This window comes from Ctenopharyngodon idella, chromosome 4, assembly GCF_019924925.1.
Source record: "Ctenopharyngodon idella isolate HZGC_01 chromosome 4, HZGC01, whole genome shotgun sequence".
Taxonomy (NCBI): Eukaryota; Metazoa; Chordata; class Actinopteri; order Cypriniformes; family Xenocyprididae; genus Ctenopharyngodon; species Ctenopharyngodon idella.
In genome coordinates, this window is record NC_067223.1 from 25,297,163 (window position 1) to 25,320,747 (window position 23,585).

Here is a 23,585-nt window from a genome sequence, read left to right on the forward strand (position 1 = left end):
TAGTAGTTCTAACAGTATTCAGGTACAGAGACGCTAGTTACAGAAACTTAATAAAGTAATAAATGTAAAATAACTCTGGATAGTCACTGTTAAAATATTAAATAGGTAAATCCTTATGATTAATTTAAAGTTACAAACATTATTTAGTGACAGAGTGTTTATAACGACTCAAACCTGTAGTTCAATGTGATTTTCATTGATGATGGACAAGGACGTACATGCATTTCATTTTATTTTATTTGTTTTAGTTGATTTTACAGCGATCACCACTGCACACACTCTGATCAGAGAGAGATGGCAGCACCTGTTTCTGGTATATGTTGACATATTTGTACTATGGGAAGAAGTGGACAATCACTCATGGTTTTATGAGCTTTTAATAGCAGGAGAACTGTGATTCATTTCTCACTAGATTCTTTCTTTTTCTACATATTTTTTCAAAATGTCACTTTGACCTTTCTGAATAATGTTTTTAAGCACAAAGATGTAATAACAATTATTAGTTTTTTAATTCCAGCAAACATTTCAGGCAGGAAAAAGAAAACATTTGAAACTTGCATTTCTCATTTATTAATTTCCTCAATTTTGACTTGGACATGGGTAATGCTATGCTGATACTCTAAAGACGCTGGTTTGAATTCTTTCAAAGCTTCGTCATACTCTTTCAGGGCCTTCTCAAGTTGATCTCGCTCAATGCTCCCAAGAATGGCCCCAATAATCATGTCGACCCCCATGAACACCACTCCCAACCCAACACTGGCTAATGTTAATGCTCCAATTTTAACAAACGTACTTGTTATTTTTGCCAGAATTACTCCTTTATCAATTAAAAGACTAACTAAAGTAGTAGATCCCACAGTTGCAATACCATAAACTCCTTCCAAAACTTTTGAAATCAGTTTAAATTCTTCAGGAGACAGAGACAGGTTTAGCAGTTTCTCATACAGGGTGGGATCCAGCTTCTCCTTCAGCTCCTTGTCAATCTTCTCTACCTCTGCCTGGATCTTATGCATGCATTCAATCATCACATTACAGTTCTCCTGGAGAGTAGCAGCCTTGTCCAGCTCGATGTGTTCGAAGGAGCAGCTCAAGTGCTCGTTCATAACGTCGATTAGTTCATTGGTGGCATAGAAGTTGCTCTTCATCAGATCTCGAAACTGTTGACTTTTGCGGATAAGCTGCTCCCTTCTCTTAGGATTATCAGGGTAGAAGAGGTCACTCCACATTTTTCTTTATATTAGGATCCTTAAGAAGAGAAATCATTTTTAAGTTAAGTATACTTAAACAGGCTTTAATGCAAGTAATTAATAAACATTAAGTTAAAGGTACTGTTTGTAAGAATTAGAAAATTCTTGTTATTAGTGACACCGGTGGTATTTTCTATACCGTGTTTTTTTAATCACGTTTCATGCGTTTTGCAGATTGTTATGGTTAGGCTATTTTTCAGCTGCATTTTATTCCCTTTCGTCAACAGGCAATCACTTTAAGTCAAATTCAGTCACCTGTACCTGTTAACTAAGGCAAACGTGCCAGGAAAATGTAAATTTTAAGAGCTTTGGCTACAAAATGACCACTTCAAAGACCGTCCTAACCAGCCGTGACATGACAAAGGATTCTATTTATGAAATGGTTTCTATATTTCTGGGATTTTGCAGCTAATAGTTCAGGTCATACAGAACAAGGACATAAATGCACAATGAAAAGTATTTATTGCTTACAGTTTGAACGTTCTTGTTTCCTTTCATTTCTTTTCAAACTCTGAGGTAAATTATATATATAGTAGCTATTAAAGTAATGCAAAATGATACTCAAGCTCAAACCATTTTAATATTATACAAAGCTCAAACAAGTGTATTTCATTACAAAGATTGTATCAGTTGCTGAGTATGTATTTTTAATAATATTTTATGGTTTAATTTAGTTTGATTTTCGTGTTTAGCTGCGAACGGAGCCCGCCAACACGCTGTTATGATTGGCTGTGATTTCTGATTGATTTTGTCGTCTTGTAGCTTTGTCACGTCTGGTTAGGACACGGTAAGTTTAAAAAAAAAAAAAAAAAAGACACCGTAAGCCGTCTTTTCACTGCACACGACATTAGGATACGACTGTCGCATTTCGCCCCCTAGTGGCAGTCGCGCAGAATTTTCAAATTGGTTGTGCGTAGCCGTTACCATCGTTTATTCACCATGGTAGAGTGAATAAATATGAATAAATTAATAAATGCACATTGGATAAACTACCAACATTATTTCTGAAGGAAAAATATATTCCAGGTCTTAAATAATTAATAATTATTTCAAACTTAAATAATCATAACCATTTCACAGAAATAGCCTAGTGTCAAACAGGTCTGCAAAAACTAATTGTGAAGAAATAAAAAGACTGAATGATGACAAACAGAAAATCCTCAAGAGTGTTTAACCCCTGAAAGCATAACAACTATAAATTAATTTCCATAGAAATAGTACAGAAAAATATCAAAGTGCATTTAACGGGTAAAAACGCAAAAAAAAAAAAAAAAAAACGTAGTGTATGAGTGTTTAACTTAGTATTTGTACTAAAACTTCTATGAACAAGTAAATAAAGCTTGCAAATGGATGGATTTAAAATACTGTCTGTGGCTGATTTTTGTCAGCTCAACACAACAGCGGCCTGTTTTTATGTTCATTATAGGTCGTGGGAAAAAAAACAATCATGCACAAATAATAAACTTTTAATATCAATACTTTTCATACATTACAAAGAATAACTATCTGAATTTATGATTTATAAAAATGTTTTGTATTTCAGGTCTGCTTTTGAATGGCTCAAATTGACCCACGAACGTTTAAAATTTCTGTATGCACATTTCACAACACCATCAGCGTGTTGAAACTTTGCGTGCATGTTCATGACCCTAAATGAGAAAAAGTCACAAAATTTCAAGAAAAACAATATAGGTTAGATAGTATTTTAGGTAGATTGAAAAAAAGAAATGATAGCTCATTTTTACCATATGTGGCTGACAAAGTATTTTTTTGTATTGAAATAAGTGAGGAAAAGCTCCTTTTTTAGCTTCATAGGGTAGTAAAAAACTAAAGTATCAAAATATAACCAAGACATGTTATTATTTTGGGTCTGTACAGTTGCCTTAGAGCATTAAAACATGTGGGTCAAATTGACCCGCGAACATCACCAAAGGAACCAAAATTTAGTGTGTATATGTCAAAACACGTCAGCGGGTTGAAACTTTGCATGCATGTTCATGACCCTAAATGAGAAAAGTCAAAATTTCAAGGGAAAAAAACCCCCTGAAAACCAGGTTAACTGATGTTTCCGACAACTCAAAAATCAAAATGGGTCAAATTGACCCGCAACAGTACATGAGGGTTAACTTCCAAAGACACGCTTGATCATGTTTGATCATGACACAAAGAGTTTGAAATAAAATCATCAAAATGACTTCAGCACAGCATTAAAGTCTCAGAAGCTCAAAGTAACCAATGACACATCATAAGTCCACACTCATACATAAAAAAATGAAACACTCACCTCAAATAATATTTGTAGATCTTTCCTTCCTCTGAAACTGTTGAACAGGGGCTCTGAAATCTCCTTCACTTCTAGCAGGACGAGATGTAAGAATGAGACAGTCATTTGAACTCTCATCTGCTTTGTTATTCAGTCTAGTAGTTTGAAAGAACATTAAAAATAGTAATGTTTCCAAACTTCTGACTGGTAGTGCATGAACATATGAAACAAAGAAATATATAACCTATATAATTTGACATATATCTATATTACATATAACCGATATAAACAGCCTATATATAACTATAAGCTATATGAACCTACACACATCTTTGGACGGAAGTACGGAGAAAACACTGCTCTGCCGCCAGCAGTCCCTGATGGAGCTCACCTTCACCACTGCCATGTGAAACAGCAGCCCAATGTAGCGGTACATCTCACCGATGGTCGCATCTGTCCATTTATATTTGCAGCCCTTTGCCGTTGCTTTGGCAGCCTGCGCATTGGTGTTATGGCACAGAGTTGACACAGCACTTTCTGAAAAAAAGAGTTTGAATAGACTCATGGGAGAATGTGACTCAGCAGAGCTCAGTTGTGGTCCAGTTTCAAATGTGGGCAGGAATCGTGATGCAGCCACATTCCTAAACAAAACAAAACAAATTGTTAGCATACATTGTCCAAAGTAAACTGATGGGCAAATAGTGGGTATGGACATGGGTATGTATTTATCTGTTGATGATGGGCCATAGGACGGACAAATATCTACTGATTGGCCACAGGCCACGAGTATCTGTTGACGGGCCATAGGGGAATGTGGGGTAAGATGAGCCATTTTTTCTTCATGAAATAAATCACTTACTTCCTGCGTTTCTCCTGTTAATAAATGTAGCCACCTTATCAGCTCCACACACCAAGCCAAAGAAAATTGCGTCTGAGTTTTTGTGCACATGGCAAGTAAGTATCTCTATAAAACAATATTACGTTATAAATTACATATTGTATAATTGAAAAAACATAATGTTAAAAAAACAAAGGCCTCAACGCTAAATAAAATGGCGTCACTGTGAACCGTTTCAGCTGGTTTAAGCGTGCAGCACATAAATGTCCCGGATGTGTTAGTGAGGTCAGACTCTTCGTAATTTCACCAGTCACAGGATCCTTTTTACCCCAGCTGTGTTCATTAAACACCATAACATAAACTCTTTACTCTAAAACACCAGGATTTTAACACTGTGAGGTTTTCACTAAACCACCAAAACTGATACTATAGAAGACTGAGGATATACTGTAAGTTTTTTTATTTTATTTTTTTTTACCTGTGATAATTATTAAAAAGATTTAGCTTTGTTAAGGCAAGCTTGCCCTTCCCACCCTCCATTTTAAAATATGACATGAACTCACTTGTCATCCACCTGTGCCTACAAAAGAGAAAGGATTTAAATGGTTGTACACATGTGCTATAACATGTTTTAAATGTTGATGATTCTCATTTTGTGACCAGGGGTGCCCAATCCTGGTCCTGGAGGTCTATCTACCTTCAGAGTCCCGTACTGGCCCTGCTCCAGCAGTTCAGGTGCTCCTGAAGATCTTAATGATCTGCTTCAGTTGTGTTTGATCAGGGCTGGAGCTGAGCTTTACAGGAAGGCAGATCTCCAGAAGCAGTGGTGGGTGGACACTGTTCCCTCTCTGGAGTCCTGAAGCCCATTTGCAACTGAATTCTTCTGGGTTTGGCCCACTAATGGAGACCCTCAAGCAGTCTGTTACGAAGGTCTGAGTTGATCTGAAAATAACTACAATTACAAATATGAATGAAAGATCAAAATGCATTTGGAGCACACTGTTTGTTCTCTACTTTTAGTTAAGATGATTATGCAGTCATTGTGTAATACAATGGTTGGCAAACATTTTGCAAATTCAGTCATAGTGCCATGCCCTCTATCCTCACCCGACTCTTTGTGGAGAAGTTTCTCTCACAGTTTACAGCTGACAAGTGAACGACAAGTCCAACATTAATGAGTAAATCTGTTCCCATTCATCACACTCAATGACAAGCAGGGTCATTATTTCAGCTTGGTTCTTGTTCTAGGGAAGTCATTTTAGAGGTTAAGAGGAACCTAAAATTAGCAGAAAAGAAACTCTTCAAACAGCAGATAATCTCAGGCAATCTTCCAATGAATTAAAATAAATGTATTTGCTATTGTATTCACTGCTCACTATGAAGGCAAACTGGCTGGTCTGGTTTTAACATGCCATTTAAATTTATTGGAAGAGTGCCTTGGATTCTTCTTTGCTTTTTGAAACTTCAAAACCCCAAACGAAAGAGCACTTTCAATTTAAAACCTAATTCGCTTTTATATTCTAATCTGGGAAAATCAACAAACAAACAAGTACATTTACCTCTCTAACAAATCTTGTCCACTGCTCCTCAACACGCTGTCCTCTCCTCCTCATGACGGGTGGTGAAGTCTCCAAGTCCAAGGAGGTCATCGAGGTCTTGGTGGCAAAGGGAAAGGAAAGACCCAGGGAGAGTTTTGGGAACCTAAAGTTAAAGGGTTGTCAGTGTTGGTATTGTATTGCTGTAAATATAACCACTGACATACTGCATTATCATTTAATAACAATAAAGCTGAACCATAAGATAATATCATGAAATGTAATTTAGCATCTTGAATAATTGAGTCTGTAGCCCTAATAAAGTATTAATTTTACTGATGAACAATACAACTGTTTATTGTAGTAAAATAGCCATTCTTGTATTAGATGTTTTATATTAGATGTGCTACACACTCTTTCATTGGCAGTTCCTTTCAGCACATCATTGGACAACATGCATTTAAATATATATATATACTTCAAAAAGAATTCAACTCTGAATACAGCCGACCTGTTTTATTACACTTTTATGTGTGAATTTCTATGCACTTCTAGCGTGTGAACAGGACTTTTATTTTGGTCTGCCCCTGTGACGTCATAAGGCGGCGCCGCGCTCCTTGCTTTTTTTCACATAAAAGTGTGAAAACTGATGGTTGAATTGAATTTAGCCGAGGAGGAACAATGAGGTACATCTTTATTTATTTATTTTCTATGCTGTCTTACGTTTGAATAACTAAATTAATGCTATGCCTGACTATTTAAGTGACTATGTTCTGATTATAAACTAAGTATTACACTACTGAAGCTCAACACACCAGCAAATGACATCTCACCGCACGGAGCGTTCTTTAGAGCTTCCGCATTAATATAAGCCAGCTCGAAAACTTCCGGTGAGATGTCATTTGCTGGTGTGTTGAGCATCAGTAGTGTAATACTTAGTTTATAATCAGACTATAGTCACTTAAATAGTCAGGCATAGCATCAATTTAGTTATTCAAACATAAGACAGCATAAAAAAATAAATAAATAAAGACGTACCTCAGTGTTCCGCCTCGGCTAAATTAAATTCGACCATCAGTTTTCAATTCGACCAAAAAAAGCTTCAAAAAATAAATATTTATTGTGCACTTTAGTTAGATTAACTGAATAAAATGTGTGTTTTTACAAGTGTGCTGAAATCATTGATTTTGCGCTGCACTGACTGACAGCTGATGTAATTACAAAGGAAAAGCGCGGTGCTCGCTTTCTGTGTCATTCATTCACAAGAAAAGTTATTGTTTTTCAGGAGATTTTTGAGTACTTCATACTTCACATTGACAAAATGTCTTTAAACCTAGTTATTTTATAATGTTTAACATGTAGTCAAAAATGAAGTGTAAAACGATTAGAGGAAATGGCTGATATATGCGCAAATAAATGCTACTTTGCCGCCATCTGCTGGTTAAAGTGGTAATTATTGTCTTTTTTATTTTTAAATAAGTGTTTTCTATCAAATGTTGAATTTCTTACATTTTTAAACGTTCGGTTTTACAAATGGGGACAATCTCAGAAGGATGAACAAATAATGTTTGTGGTCATCACATTAAAAATATTTACATTTGAAGTGCTGGGAAAAATGCGTGTGCGTGTCTAATTGCAGTCACAGCGTTTTTAAACGGTCCCAATAGCTTCGTCTTTATTGCAATCAATAAAACTGGTTTATTGGCAAATTAGGTAAATGTGCTAACTGCATTAAAATATGAATACAACATTAAAAAGTCAACCACTGATGGTTTTGTGTCAATGTACAGCGACTACAGAATAAACCAGGAAGTAACCGTGCATATAGTCCATTCGAGCCCGAGTCCGACTATGTAACATCTGAAGTAGTCGATCAACCAGAAACTGATTCGCAATCACGACTGGAGTAGGACGTTTCTCTATGGTAAGTGTCACCCAGCGGGACACCACCCCCTGCGAAATCATTCTTAATCAAAAGCAACCACTGACAGGAATAACACAAAATAGGTATAATTTTAAAGCTTAGAAACTCAGCTTTTTAATGCATCCAACCACTTTAGTTCAACTCTTAACGAGTGCTGAGTCATCCCTCTAAAACGAAGTGTACCGCCTGCGAGCGCCACCTAGCTATAAAAAAATTAATAATCATATTTTTCAAAACTCCTGCCATGATCATCACAAAATTGGTGTCATTTGAAAGTTTAGAATCTGAACTTTACAATGAATGAATGTACTGCTGAGTTATTTGCTGAAAAATAAAAAATGTTTTCATAAATTATGATTTTTTTTTGTACTATGTACTGCAATGTGTCAAAAACATCACACAGCTCAGATAATCATGTGTTACATGTCATTTGAAAGGTCTCACAGAGTAGAATACAACAAGAGTAATTGTTTAGGGCTTTGACTAAACTTGAGCGAGTTTTTGTACGTGAAACCCCGCAATACTTATATGTAAATAATAAACCGATGCAGCAGTTATGTCATGTTTCCAAAATTGGACATCATTATTTACAGCAGATTATCACGATTAAAATGAGTCCAACATCAGCATAATTCAATGAACTGATCACGAGATATTGATCACACAATTACGACACATTAAAAACCCATAGGCGCTCTGATGCTAACTAAAACTAAAATGTAGCTATCACTTGGCATTTTAGCTTATAACTTCATGAAACATGCATAGACTGTAGAAAAAAGGCACATCAATACTTACAGTAGATTCTCCCGAATGAAATGAGTCCAAAATCAACATAATCCCATGCGTTGATCACGGGTTACTCCACGTGTGTCACGAACTTGGCCTCTGTGGCTCCCTCCGATCGCCACCAGAGGGCTCCCTCACCCGAGTATTAACTTTCCTGGACTGCATTTCCCATAACCCTGTACCTGGGCTGATTACACACTCACCTGATCCCCATAACCCGGACTATTTAAGCAGACGCACACATTCACCCATTGCGAAGTCTTGTTTTGCCCCGGCTGACACTACTGAGCGTTTCCCTTGTTTACTGCTATTCTGTGTATGACCTTGGACCTTTGGTACCCTCGTGTTTACTTGCTGCCTGCCCTGTGTCTTTCCTGACTGTTTCCTGGATTACTCTGCCTTGCCTGCTGCCTGTTCCTGTTTATGATAACGCTTTGCCTTGGACACTGTTATTGCTGGTGTTTGACCCCTGCCTGTACGACTATGATTGTTTATAATAAAGCTGCATATGGATCCCATCGAGTCTGCCGCCTCGTTACAATGTGAAAGTACGATTTTAAAAATGCCCATTAGGGGGTGACAAGGGCTAAACAAAAAAGGCTATCTTGGTTCCAAATGCTGTAACTTTTGACAAAAAAATTGGATCCAGATACAGCTCACATATAGAGGAACATCACCAAAAATGAATTGTCCTCCTATCTTATTTCCTTCAGGAGATATTGCATGACAAATTAGAAAAATATGTAAAAATTTCCCTTGAACACATTTTTTTTTTTTTTTTTGCACTTTATTAGCAGTTTCTCAGCATGAGAATGTCCAAAATTTATTTATTTTTTTTATTTAAAAAACTGTAAAAAGTTTTCTTTTAAATGATACCAACCTATGCAAAACTTTATTCCATCCAGACAGACAGCTGTACTTGCTTGCTAAGAAAACTCAATATTCACCGACCCGCGGGGCTTCCCCAGAATGAAGGCAAATGACCTCAGTCGCAGAGACCAAAGGGGAACCATACAATGGCTCAGAGATGGGAAGCTTCTCTTTGTGAAGTGGATGGACACACGAGATGTTACAATGTGTTTGACGATGCACAAGGCATATGACGGTGATGCAGTTCTCAGGCGTGTCAAGAGGGTGAATGGGAAAAGAGCAGAATCCCAATGTCAGCGGCAGTGAAGGACTATAATGAATATATAAGAGGTGGGGACCTGTCAGATGCCCTAATTGGGTATTTTCTATTTTATTGCCATTGCGGTGATAAACAGTTTCATTCTCCAGCAGCATCGTTCCAAAGCTCAGAACAAAAGTCTGCCATCTGCCAAAGCAGCAGGAGAGCCATGCTGTCCAGAGTACTTCGGGTCAGATGCCGCAAGTGGGAGGAGAGTTTGTGCTTCGCGCAAACTTTTAAAGTAAAGACTCCTATGTACTGTACAAAGTGCAGCGTTCCCTGTGCTTGGTGCCATCTAGAAACTGTCACACTGATGGACACTCTTGAGAATGTTGTTTTGTCAACAGTTGCAGCAATTTTCATCGGTTGCAACGAACTAACTAAAAGTTGGTCTCATTTTTTTTCTATAGCAACTTGTTGACATTTTTATAGTTATATGCAGTATATAGTTATTTTATATCTTAGATTTGTATATTGTGTTTTTTGCACTTGAAGAGTTAATTTGCAAAAACTGATAAACCACTTAAAAAAAAACGAACTGCCGTGCCTTATTCTCCACATACATCACGTTCTGAACCCTAAATACGTTTTGTCAGAAAAGCCGGTGTTGTCCACTGTCAGGCATCGTGAGTTCACGTTTTACTGCAGAAACCGACAAGCGCCCTTGTTGTTTGTGTACAGAAACCGACAAGTGACAAGGTGATCAGGTGACAAGGCTGCTAGTCACTTCAAAAAGACGCGCTAGCTGAGGGAAGTTTTGTCAAAGCTGACTAAAAGTGATCAAGGATTTATAATTTCAACTCCTGCAAGTCCTTGTACACCATACACGTCTTACATGTTAAAACCTTTTGAGTTTGTGTGTGTGCGTGTTATGATATATATATATATATATATAAAAAAAACATACTTTCTTTTTGCACATTTTTCTCTATACATTTGATTTATTTTCTTGCAGTTCATTATCTTTGTATATAATGAAATGCAAGAACTGCTACTTACCCTCATTTTGCTGAGGTATATAACACATGACATAATGTGTCAGATCATTCTCTTGTCAAGTGTAACAGTAAAAATACTGTTTTACAGGTAGAAAGCCTGTTTTTGCAATTTTGAATAATTTGGGTTTATGGAGGGAACTTGGAGACTTCAGAAAGACATTGCCTCCCTTCAGTTAAAGCTCAATCATTTTTGTGAAGAAGGTGATAGAAAGATTTATTTATTTACTGCCACATAGAAGATTCAAAATAATTCCCCTGCAGGGAAAAACAGGTCCTAAATTACAGACTCATAATAAAAAAATAGAAAATAGACTTTTAATGTGTTTATTATAAAATTGTGAATGTATACAAAAAATATATATATATATATATGCAATATTCCACCACTGTGTTGAAATTTACAGAGTTTTCTGTAAAATAAGACCATTTCTATCCTTTTACTCCAATGTATATGGGTAAGGCACTCTTTTAAATTCAGGTATGCCTGATTATTTTAGAAATTGCAAATGGAGATGATAAAGGTACACTTGGAGACACCAATACCTCATTTTAGTAAAATCTAAATAACTTCTGTTTAGAAGGAGATATCAAGTAGATTACTTTTTCCTCTGTTTACTGCCACCTAGTGGAGTCAAAAGAAAGTTTCTGCAGGGACAGACCAAAAAGATCCTAAATTACAGATTTAAAAAAATATATGCAATATTCCACCACTGTGTTAAAAGGTTTTCTGTAAAAGGAGACCATTTTTTTATCAATTTACTCCAATGTATGTGGGTATGACGCTCTTTTAAATTCAGATATTCCTAATTCTCAAAAAAAAAATATATATATTTATATATATATGCTGCAGAGTTGATGTAGCAGGATAACTGATTTATTTCTCATTCGATTCTTTCTTTTTCTACATTCTACTTATTTCATAATGTCACTTTGAGCTAAATTTTCATATATTTCTGCATGTTTTTAAGCACAAAGATATAACAATTTTTAGTTTATAATTGCAGCAAACATTTCAGGCAGGAAAAAGAAAGAATTTCTAATTCTTAATTTCCTCAATTTTGCATTGGACCTTCATAATGTTACGCTGATACTCTAAAGACGCTGGTTTGAATTCATTCAAAACTTCGTCATACTCTTTCAGGGCCTTCTCAAGTTGATCTCGCTCAACGCTCCCAATAATGGCCTCAATAATCATGTCGACCTCCATAAACACCACTCCCAACCCAACACTGGGTAATGTCCCTGCTCCAATTTTACCAATCTTACTTACAAAGTTTCCCAGAATATCTCCAGTGTGAATTAATATACGAACTACAGCAGTAGCTTTCATTCCTTCAACACCACAAACTGTTTTGATAGCTATTGAAATGCTTTTCAATTGTTCAGGAGACAGAGACAGGTTTAGCACTTTTAGTTTCTCATACAGGGTGGGATCCAGCTTCTCCTTCAGCTCCTTGTCAATCTTCTCTACCACTGCCTGGATCTTATGTAAGCATTCAATCATCACATCACAGTTCTCCTGAAGAGCAGCTTTCTTGTTCAGTGTGATATGTTTGAAGGAGCAATTCAAGTGCTCGTTCATAACATCAGTTAGTTCATTGGTGGCTCGGAAGTTGCCCTCCATCAGATCTTGAAACTGTTGACTTTTGCGGATAAGCTGCTCCCTTCTTTTCGGATTATCAGGGTAGAAGATGTCACTCGACATTTTTCTTTATGTTAGGATCCTTAAGAAGAGAAATCATTTGTGAGGAAAGTGTAATTAAACAGGCATTAATGTAAGTGATTAATAAACATCAAGGCCGGGACACACCAACCCGACTAGCGGCAACAAAAGCCGGCGGTGTTGTCGCCTCACGTCGGCAGTGTCAGGGAAAAAAACAGTGCTCGAACACACTGAAAGAACTTCAGCATGTTCTGCACCTGCGTATAAAGGAGATAACTGTCTATTTAAGCAAATATATTTGTCTATAGTCGTCATTCAAAAAGGGAAAGCGAAACTAAGACTGCATGTATACAAACCATAAACAAAGCAGCGCTTGCTTACCGTTCTGTATATCAATCATGCTGATCCACTCCACTCATGTTATTATGAAAATATTTGTGCATTCGAGTACTCGGGTAAGATGACGTAAAATCAGAACAACCTTCTGTCTGTGCCGTCATGACTTGCTTTCATTACTTTTGCTTATATTCTCGTGAACTGACTCGTTTGCTATACTGAACAGCCAATCAGAGTCCTCTCTTGAGGACCAACTTCAGCCGACAGTGTGGAACACACTAAGAAAACTTAGTCGGCCGACGCACAAAAACTGCCTGACAGCCGATCGTCGAATATAATTTCAGCTTACAGCCAAATGATCATCGAAGATCGTCGTATCACAAAAGTACAATTCAATTACAATTCTTTATCAATTAACTTGCTGTTAGTGAAGGCGGGATAGGCGGAATCGAGCTGAAGAACAACTCTCTCTTGTGTGCAATCAGATCTCCTTGCGCCTGAATAGTCAAATACACGCACACACAGATGTCAAAATGTTCATCGTGTGTGGAGTATCTTGCGTGAATACAGTCGGTTATGGCTTAAGTGGACGTAAACAGGTGGGGAAAAACTGGATATGTGTCAGTATATTACATCCATGCATTCAGCAGCCCAATTAAATACCTGTCTGTCTTTAATATTAATCAAACAACAAAAGATGTTAAATAAACCTACTGTATTTGAAAAAAGATATATTCTTTTAATTTACTATTGTTTTTGTAATTTGCAAATTTTCTTCTTTGATCTTTTATATAGCCTATATTATTCTCCTTATAATGGACTTCAATGGACTCCAAACAGTTGAAGGTCAAAATTGCAGTTTCAGTGCAGCTTCAAAGGGCTTTAAACGATACCAGATGAGGAATAAGAGTCTTATCTAGAGAAACCATCTGTCATTTTCTAAAAAAAGAGCGCCTTCTAAGTGCTTCCGTAAGTCATTAACACTAGAATGCTTCACACGGTCGTCAGTAAAACACAGGATTTGCACAGAAGTTGATTCTCAAAGATGGATCAATACCAAATATTCACGATCCAATTTTTATATATATTTATTTTCGTGATGTTTGCAAATTGTCTTTCTGAATGTTGCATTAGCACATTGCTAATGTACTATTAAATGTGGTTAAAGTTATCATTGTTTCTTGGGCAATTCCAGCGTTATGGACGTGACATTTGGAGTCAAAACTTGAAAAATAAATGCTCAAAGAATGCATTTAATAGCAACATATTGAACCGTCTATTTATATATTCATAATCCCTTAAAGGAGTCCAGACATTAGAAAAATGTCAATGTCTATATAATCGTTTTATATTTTAGATGATACAGCGTTACGGACGTGACAAAAAAAGTCACTAAGTTTTGGGTAGCAACATATTTTTTTAAGAATTTTGTGAATTATACTGTGAAAACCAAAAGTAATACTGCCCACCGAATGAACAAGGGTTGGCTCTCCACAGAACATAAAATAATTATTTTATTTTTCATGTTCGCATAAATAAGGAAAAAACAACGTTACGGATGTGACCGGTCTGAAAGCGGCACAGAAGACTGCTTTAAAACTTTCACAGAGACCTCAAGCAGGCATTTAAAGGTACAATATGTAATAATTTTGGCCACTAGAGGTCGCTAGAAGCCTATTCAAAACAAAGGCGTAGCTTGATGACGCCAAGTTTTAGAGCGGAATCTTGGGACATGTGGTCTCCACCTCAACGGACGGTGCAAAAGAATAGGGATAGGACTCGGGAACAAATCATGTTCATGGATGAGGTTATTGTAGTATGAAGCAGAGCAGGACCGAGTGTTGTGGAGCTGAACGAGGCCGCTGGAGCGATTGCACAACACACGCCTCACGAGCAGCAGAACTTTTATTATGCCACAGTCGCCGGCGCTGCTTCCGCTTTTCCGGTCATGAGTATGAGGTAACGCAGCTCTGTTTATCATATTAGATACATTTGAGTGTGTTGAAAATGATGTTATAACGTTACATTCGCTCGGCGGCTGCTGTGAGACACTGTTGCACACTGCAGTAAGATAGATCGATTTTAGAATATCATATTAAATATTGGATGGCTTGTGTTGATAAATGGCATGTAATTCATTTTAAAACGTATTGTATGATGGAGAAAATTATGTATTACGGTTAACACAAATAATTATGTCTATTAAAACGTAATATATTAAAGCGTCTTTGGTGTTTCCATGGTTTCTACAAAATAAAACCGGAAACCGAGGGTTAACGCGGGTATGACGCAATTGACAGGCGACTCCTCACACGTCCCGGATCCTTGGTTAAAATTGCAATTTTTTACAAATGTGAGACATTTGGGATATTGTAAGTACTCAAGTGAACAAAATATGTAACACTGGCCTAGTGGTTTTTGGATATTTTACTGCAAAAATATTACATATTGCACCTTTAAACCACCAAATATTGAACTCTGGGATACCAGTATGGTAAGACTCCACAATTGATCAACTTTTTACTAAACTTTATACTCTGTTTTGCTAAAGGTTATGGATTAGACCTATTTCTCATGTTGACAAGCGTGTGCGTTGTTCAAGAATCAGAGACCATGATTTTCCTTCTTACAGAACTGCTTGCTAAAATACATTGACAAATATTAATGTTTATCACGAAGCAGTTTAAAATCGCATGTTTTCCCCACAGTCAGGTGAACCGATTGACGTACACTATTGCTCGCAATCATGTCAGTTTTATGTTTTGTGTATGAATGATCACACGGTTTTCGTCTAGTTTTCACAGTTTAGAGTCAAAATGATCAAACTTTACTTCAAGTCAAAATGATTGCAATCTTATTATTTTTATTTTGTCGGCTTGATCGCACAGATTGTGATCAATAGGCTATTCATTTTTTAACCAACAGGTAAAAACACGACATCCCGAGGGAAAAGTCCTATCAAACACAATGATCTTCTATAAGTTGTACTGTATCATAAGCCTACCTTGATGTTCATATTTCGTTCTGTAACTGGCAAGAGGAAGAGAAGATCGGTTCATGTGCGCCTGATCCGCTTGATCTGTCACTTACAGGCGCTGCAGTAGCTAATCTGTCACGCAAATACCGGAGCTCTGCAGCCATTTACTGGTAAAAGTGATCGTTTTTTTACTTTTAAAACTGCGTTTTCCAAAAGATGGGCAAAAATCTTACACTAAACCATGTCAAATTATCCATGTTATCCCCATGAATGAAAGTTAGAAATGTGGGTCTTTTATAAAGTGAATTTTACATAAAAAGCTGTTTTTGTATAAAAACCTATTTTAAAACAATATTTATTTATATAAATTTAAAAGATATGATCAGTCCTCCAAAAACTGCACAAATATGAAGTAAAAACATGAGTAAAATTACATTTGTTTTTTTTAAAAACAATTATTTTGTTTCAAAATTACATTTCGTTTGACCCTGAGTGTGACTACACTAACATAAAAACAAGATATTACTCCAATTTTTTTTTTATTTGTAGATCTAGAAAGTGTTAACAACTGTACAAAGTTTCATGTCATTTGGACAGAGAGAACATTTGTTTTTATTTGAGCAAATGTTCTTTGGGGTCTAAAAAGACCCTATAAGGGTTAAAGCTGGCAGCATTAACAGTTTATATAACAAAATATATTGTTATCGATCAATATGGGAAAAAATTATCGAGATTACATTTTTGCCATACCGCCCAGATCTAGATGAAACACTCACCTCAAATAATATTTGTAGATCTTTCTTTCCTCTGAAACTGTTGAACAGCAGCTCTGAAATCTCCTTCACTTCTAGCAGGACGAGACGTAAGAATGAGACAGTCATTTGAACTCTCATCTGCTTTGTTATTCAGTCTTTTAAAATGATAGGTTCATTCTCAGAAAACACTGTGGTTTGCTTGTCAAAAGTGTATTGTTTTACGGTGCGTAACTTGACACCTACACCAAATTTATTATTCTCAGGTTAAGTAAGTTGATATCAACACATTCCTATCAGAATATTTTTATTTGATATGTAATAAACAATTATTGAAGTATTATTAGGAAGTTGCGTGAATAAGTATCATGAAAGCCATGTGCGTCTGAGGAAATCTTATGGCCCACTGAACAATAACTGTGAAATACGCTGGTTTCCATCAAACTGGATGTTAAAGTTCAAGAAATTATTAGCATTTTGCCCCTGAGAATCATTTACTGACCCACAAAAGAGAGTCTGAAAAAACAATCTTTCCATACAAAGAAAAAGGGGTGCAAAACAACACTGAACCCGTAATCACACGTAATCACAATTTCAAAATGTTTACTTAAGCCTAAAACATATTTACCTTGATAAACCCAGATTACAACTTACATGAACAGAGTCTTCAATGTAAGATCACCAGTGGAGAGCCGTTATGTATTTGTTACACACACAGAAGAGGCGATGAGTTTTTATTTCGTCTCACACTGCAAAATTAATAAACACAACAAGAAATTAGTTAATTTCACAGTAATGTATGTGTTTCAGCTGACTGGCAGTGTGACTTTGTATATGAATGAAACTGCAATTCAATAACCTCACTTTGCACAGTTTTCTGATACATTATGCAAAGAAAAAATTATACCACACAGACTAACTCACTGACATTAACACTCAAGCACTGTTTAAGCACTGTTAAGTATCTTTAAGTAGGCTGTATAACATTTTTAAAGTCCTCATGAACCGTGAGTTTCATCAAGGAATGCCATTCCAGACCGGAAGTAACTTTTCAGTTTTGTTCTTTGTGTACTTGCACAGATTAGTTGTTCACCACAAGACTAGTAACGCGCAAAGTAAAAAGGGTCAATTTTGATTTCATGACTACTTCAACTTTACCAGCATTGTAGTAGCCATTAAACAATGACAAAATGACAGAACACAAACGCATTTATAAACAAATATTACTTAACTCTCTTTTACAAACCATATTGCGCACATTTTAATTGTAATCTTCTCTCGACATCAATCATTTATTCATGACGCAGTTCCTCGCGCTGCTTCAGCAACCAATTTAAAACATAAGTGCCATAAACAAACACATGCAATTCACATATAAACATTTCATGAATATAAGCATCACTCCTCTTACCTGCTAAATTAATAAACACAAGTTCATTTCACAGAAGTTTCTTGTCGACAGGCAGTCCAGCAGTAACCTCACCCCGTTTCTCTTAAGGCTGATACGCGGAAGTGACTTAAACTGAAGTTCATCGGCTGTGTCCGAAATCGCCCCCTATACCCTCATTCACTGTTCCCTACATTAGTCCACTAACATAGTCCACTTGAAGAAGTGAATGAAACGAGAGAGTGAATTCGGACACTCGGTGCACCGGGAGGACTGGCTGTTTAATAATAAATACAAATAAATTAAAGCCTTGTGTTATCCATTGCTGCACATGAATGAGGTAAAGCTTTGTGTTTTACATCACATGTTTACAAGACAGCAAACTCGGAGAAAAAAGACAGCAAACTCGGGTTTGATTTGGGTATGCTACAGCCTCTCTGTGTAATAACTAAAATAATGTTTATATATCATATTTTCTAGCTAGTTTACTTTAGTTTTTTATTATACACCATACTTCAACCCAAGCTGAATAATTAAAAACAAGTTTAAATGGGTAAATCTTCTATAATTATTTTTGATTCTTAATTTTCTGTCATACTCAAATTCTTGTTAAAACACATTAGACATGCTTATTCTGTGCATTTTGAACACTTTTTGTGTGAAATTATATTTATTTTGTCCATCAGAAGTGTGTGCGACGCCCCTGCTTGATGCTTGTCTCTTGTTTATCTTGCCATAACAAACAGCTGGAGCAGCCAGAGAAACACTAACACTAAAACAGTCAAGAGTAAAACTGCCTAACTGAAGCAAGCACTGACCTCGATCATGGTGACAAACTTATTTTCAACAAATCATCAACATCTAAACCTCTGGTAATTCTCAATAACAACTTCTGTAGATGTATGTCAGAAATAAAGTCAATCTGGTTAGTAATAAGTGAAGCTGGTAATGCCGTTTGTGGAGATGTTTAATCAGATTTTGAGGGATTTAATGACTTTTATCTTCAGTTGATTTCATTGAAGTCTGGCTGAAGTCGTAGTTCTTGTTGTTCCTCTGTCCTTTGGTGATTCTGCTCGTTATCACCTAATTATCTCTTTAACTCCAACACCGATTCAGTGTTACATTTAACAGCCTGTAGTGTGCACACTGAGCAGTTAGACAGCCCAGGTGACACCCATCTCGGCGCCACATAGCTGTGCTGGCTGGGAAGAACAAAGAAATTTAAAGTTTTTCAAATTCAAATCTCTTGTCTTCAGTTTCTGGCCTCCTAGTGATGTGAAATATGAGTGGGAGTTTACACAGGGTGATTATTTTGACTTTATTTTGTAATTGAGCTGCGCATCTTGGATGCGGCGTCCTTCAAAAAAAGGCGAGGCGCCTATCTTTAGCGAAGCGGCCGCTTCTGGGACGCTTCTAAAACACCCCGCGGCGCAGCCGGTGTAAACACGAGCATTGACTAGAGTGGCCGCGTATCAGCTCCGGTAGCCGTGTCGCAGCCGTAAAGGCTGATTTATACTTCTGCGTCGGACCTAGACCGGAGCTTCTGTGCCATAGGCTATGTGTCTGTTTTCATTTATACTCCTGCGTCGTTGTCCGCGTCGATGTGCATGCAGACCACTAGTAGGCAGGTCATGTTGAGTATCAAGGCAAAAGCTGAAGAAGCAACTCGTCATGTACGTTGTCAGAGAAGCTTACAAATAGAAGTGGCAAATAGGTAACGACTTTTGTTGCAGTATGACTGCATGTGTCCCCTGAAACATTCCTATGGAAGTTGAAAACGCTCGCTCTTCTCCGATTGCTCCGCGCCAGTTTTTTGACCTGAGGGAGGGGTTCAGGCAGACCAATCAGAGCGCTTGAGGTCCGCGTAGAATTGACGCGTTGTTACATTTTTGAAGAGGTGCACGTCAGGCTACGCGTGGTAAAAACAACCTACGGCGTACACTCGACGCAGAAGTATAAATCAGCCTTAACGCGCCGCACACGTGTGCAGTGTAAACGAGGCTAGAGGCTGCGCGGCAGCACGTAGCAGGAGCAGAAGCCAAGAAGTCCTCGCTGCAGCCTGTAGCACGATGACGTAGCTGGATCAGATCCAATACGTACTGGACGTCGTCACGCGCATGCGCGGTGGTGTTTTGATGACGTCAAAGACGCATGCGCAGTACCGATCTCTGATTATAATGCGCATGCGCTGGTCTTGAGTGACACGCATGCTCAATATTGTATTGAGATGATGTTCTAACCTCTATAGTAGTACTGATGAATAGTAATAAATAATTGTTTACATTTATTTAAAGATTGATATTATAAATGCAAAATAGTCGTCTGGACAACATTTTAAATCACGTGATTTTAGAGTTTTTAAACCTAAATTTGATGGATTAATAGCATAATGTCACCGCAAATATTATTTTTTAATGCGTGTATATAGAACATTTTAAAATAAAGCCATTTTATTCTATTCAGGTCATATTTGCTGTTGAGTGGAAGCAAAAATGAGTCAAGTAATTGTCTCTGTAATTTTAATCCTAAAAGGTACAATACAATAAAGTCTGTATACAACTTAAAATACCAGTACACATTCATGGGGAAAATGCAAAAATATTAACAGCACCAAGAAAAAAAAAAAAAAACTTGTCAGATGTCAAAATAAACAAGTGCTGATGATATATATAAAATGATATGTTGACATTCAACAGTGATCTGTACATAAGATTCCTCTTAATTTGCTGTTCAGTGTCTGCAAGACATGCAAGTACATTTATAAAAAAAAAAAAAATAAATGAAAAAAAAAAATAAAAAAACCCCCCTGAATTTAAGTTTAATATACAAACTGATCACAGCAGTCAGATCAAGCAGTTGTCCCTCAAGTGACCATTTATATTTAACTTTATAAATTGTTGTCCTTGGGGCTATAGTGATTGCCGTCACAGATGGACCAGTCTGCTGAGCAGTAACCTTCAAACTCTTTGGTCGAGTAAAATGCACAAAGGATTCCTTTCCTTCCATCTCCAATATAGCCTGGCGGGAAGTCTTTAAATAAGTCCCCACAACAAAGGCAACTGGTCACTTTATATGGCACTCGATACATCTCCTTGTAGTCACTGGAGTATGCACTCCAGTTGACAACACCTATTGTAAGAAAGAGATTTAAAGCAATAAAAAGTTCTGAGCAAAGCTTAAAATGCATTTGCAGCTTAAACTTAATGTGTAGAACTGTCTACTGGTAAAAATATAAAAATAATAAAATGAAAACTTACTGTCAAGCCAGGCAAAATGAGCCTCTTTTCTGAATGATGCCTCACAAACATCATGGAAAAGCCAGCACGTCAGAGACCGTCTGAAGAAGGCCACATCTCCATCTTCTTTGACCACATTCATGAGGATATGTCTCAGGATCTCAGGTGGCATCTGCTTGAAGAAAAAAAAAAAAAAAAAAAGTAATATTATTCAATATAAAATACTAGTCAAATAATAGCATACATTTAAAATGTTAAAAATAACATTGGAATAAGGAAAACTCCCACCTTACTTATGTAATCAGCTTCCATTTCCAATTCTCCTAAAGAAAGAAAGAAAAAGAAAAAGAAAGAAAGTTCACACCAATCATGAAATATTTATGGAAAAAGGAACTTGAACATTTTATCATCAGTTGTCACAGTTGTTAGTTGTTACAAACCCATTTTAATTAAAGTTATACCTGTTTTCATTTCTTTGCGCCTTTTTCTGAGTAGCTTTCTTTCAGCATCTGATCTTAAATCACATTAAAAAATAAATAAATAAATAAAAAAAAACAAACAAGTGAACTACAGTTTCCCTAGAAAGTATTTACACCACACAGGAAGAGAAAAAAAAAAAAAAAAAAAAAAATCACCATAAAACACCAAATACTGTGAAAATTAACATTATTAAAGAGAGGATAAAAAAAAACTGCTACTACTACTACTAATGTTTTATTTATTGGAAGTACTTGGAAATAGGCTTACTTCACAGGATAATTTGTTAGCAGGAGCAAGCACCACCATCTCCTTACTGCAGCCATGTCAGACTGGAAAATATGCTTAATGTAAATCACAATCACCCTTTGAGAATAAACTTTTTCCCAAATTACTAGTTTTGATAGCTCACCTCAGCAAAATCAAAGACTCCTCCCATTACAACATAGAGTGCGTACTGTAACATTAATAGTAAGTTACATCAAAACAGACATAAACAATAGTAATGAACTTAAATTAAATGATTTTGTTTGATTATATCAATATCTTAAGTTTGTTGATATTGATTTTGCTCAAACTAAAAAATAAATTAACAATGAAAGACAGCAATCTGACAAAGCTATCAAGGAAAATAAACACTTATTGTTAAACAATTCTTCCTACCATCAACACAAACACTCCACAGTTATTTGAACAATTCTGCCTTGGAGCACCCTGTTGAGTTAAATTGAAATAAACATGTTATAAATATTCAAAAATAAACAATGTGGTTGAATATCTAAAATGGAATTTAGTGATGGCAACAAGAAAACTGCCTTAAATGTCCTCCAGGTGAGTTCAATTATCCGTACATCCTGTCAATGAAAAGAGAACATGCTGCAGAAAAATTCCAATAGGCGGGGCCGAAGCCAAACAAAAAGAGAGATCCCCAGCATTCATCACAATACTAATGTGCGGGAAATACTCGTGCAGGTGTGTTACATGAAGCAATCACAACCATACTGTCAGAAAACTGCCTAACTGAAGCAAGCACTGACCTCGATCATGGTGACAAACTTATTTTCAACAAATCATCAACATCTAAACCTCTGGTAATTCTCAATAACAACTTCTGTAGATGTATGTCAGAAATAAAATCAATCTGGTTAGTAATAAGTGAAGCTGGTAATGCCGTTTGTGGAGATGTTTAATCAGATTTTGAGGGATTTAATGTCTTTTATCTTCAGTTGATTTCATTGAAGTCTGTGGCTGAAGTTGTAGTTCTTGTTGTTCCTCTGTCCTTTGGTGATTCTGCTCGTTATCACCTAATTATCTCATTAACTCCAACACCGATTCAGCGTTACATTTAACAGCCTGTAGTGTGCACACTGAGCAGTTAGACAGCCCAGGTGACACCCATCTGGGCCCCACATAGCTGTGCTGGCTGGGAAGAACAAAGAAATTTAAAGTTTTTCAAATTCAAATCTCTTGTCTTCAGTTTCTGGCCTCCTAGTGATGTGAAATATGAGTGGGAGTTTACACAGGGTGATTATTTTGACTTTATTTTGTAATTGAGCTGCGCATCTTGGATGCGGCGTCCTTCAAAAAAAGGCGAGGCGCCTATCTTTAGCGAAGAGGCCGCTTCTGGGACGCTTCTAAAACACCCCGCGGCGCAGCCGGTGTAAACACGAGCATTGACTAGAGTGGCCGCGTATCAGCTCCGGTAGCCGTGTCGCAGCCGTAAAGGCTGATTTATACTTCTGCGTCGGACCTAGACCGGAGCTTCTGTGCCATAGGCTATGTGTCTGTTGTCATTTATACTCCTGCGTCGTTGTCCGCGTCGATGTGCATGCAGACCACTAGTAGGCAGGTCATGTTGAGTATCAAGGCAAAAGCCGAAGAAGCAACTCGTCATGTACGTTGTCAGAGAAGCTTACAAACAGAAGTGGCAAATAGGTAACGACTTTTGTTGCAGTATGACTGCATGTGTCCCCTGAAACATTCCTATGGAAGTTG

The 23,585-nt window shown here is 36.9% G+C and overlaps 1 long non-coding RNA gene across 50 annotated transcripts in view; it reads right to left on the minus strand.

Annotated features, from left to right (window-relative positions):
* Window positions 1–361: 361 nt before the first annotated feature.
* Window positions 362–23,585, minus strand: part of LOC127511265 (uncharacterized) — a 44,355-nt gene continuing 21,131 nt past the window's right edge. For 22 of the 50 annotated variants that reach the window (XR_007929933.1, XR_007929916.1, XR_007929899.1 and 19 more), the window contains 7 exons: window positions 17,902–21,006; window positions 17,145–17,239; window positions 16,515–16,585; window positions 8,606–12,486; window positions 3,902–6,049; window positions 3,532–3,602; window positions 362–1,245 (listed from right to left, as the gene is read on the minus strand). This is a non-coding gene — a long non-coding RNA (uncharacterized LOC127511265). Of the gene's footprint in view, window positions 1,246–3,531; window positions 3,603–3,901; window positions 6,050–8,605; window positions 12,487–16,514; window positions 16,586–17,144; window positions 17,240–17,901; window positions 21,007–21,134; window positions 21,286–21,401; window positions 21,437–21,574; window positions 21,628–21,860; window positions 21,957–22,002; window positions 22,048–22,253; window positions 22,305–23,585 lie in introns of all 50 variants that reach the window. The other 28 variants (XR_007929927.1, XR_007929920.1, XR_007929909.1 and 25 more) reach the window with 19 other exon arrangements.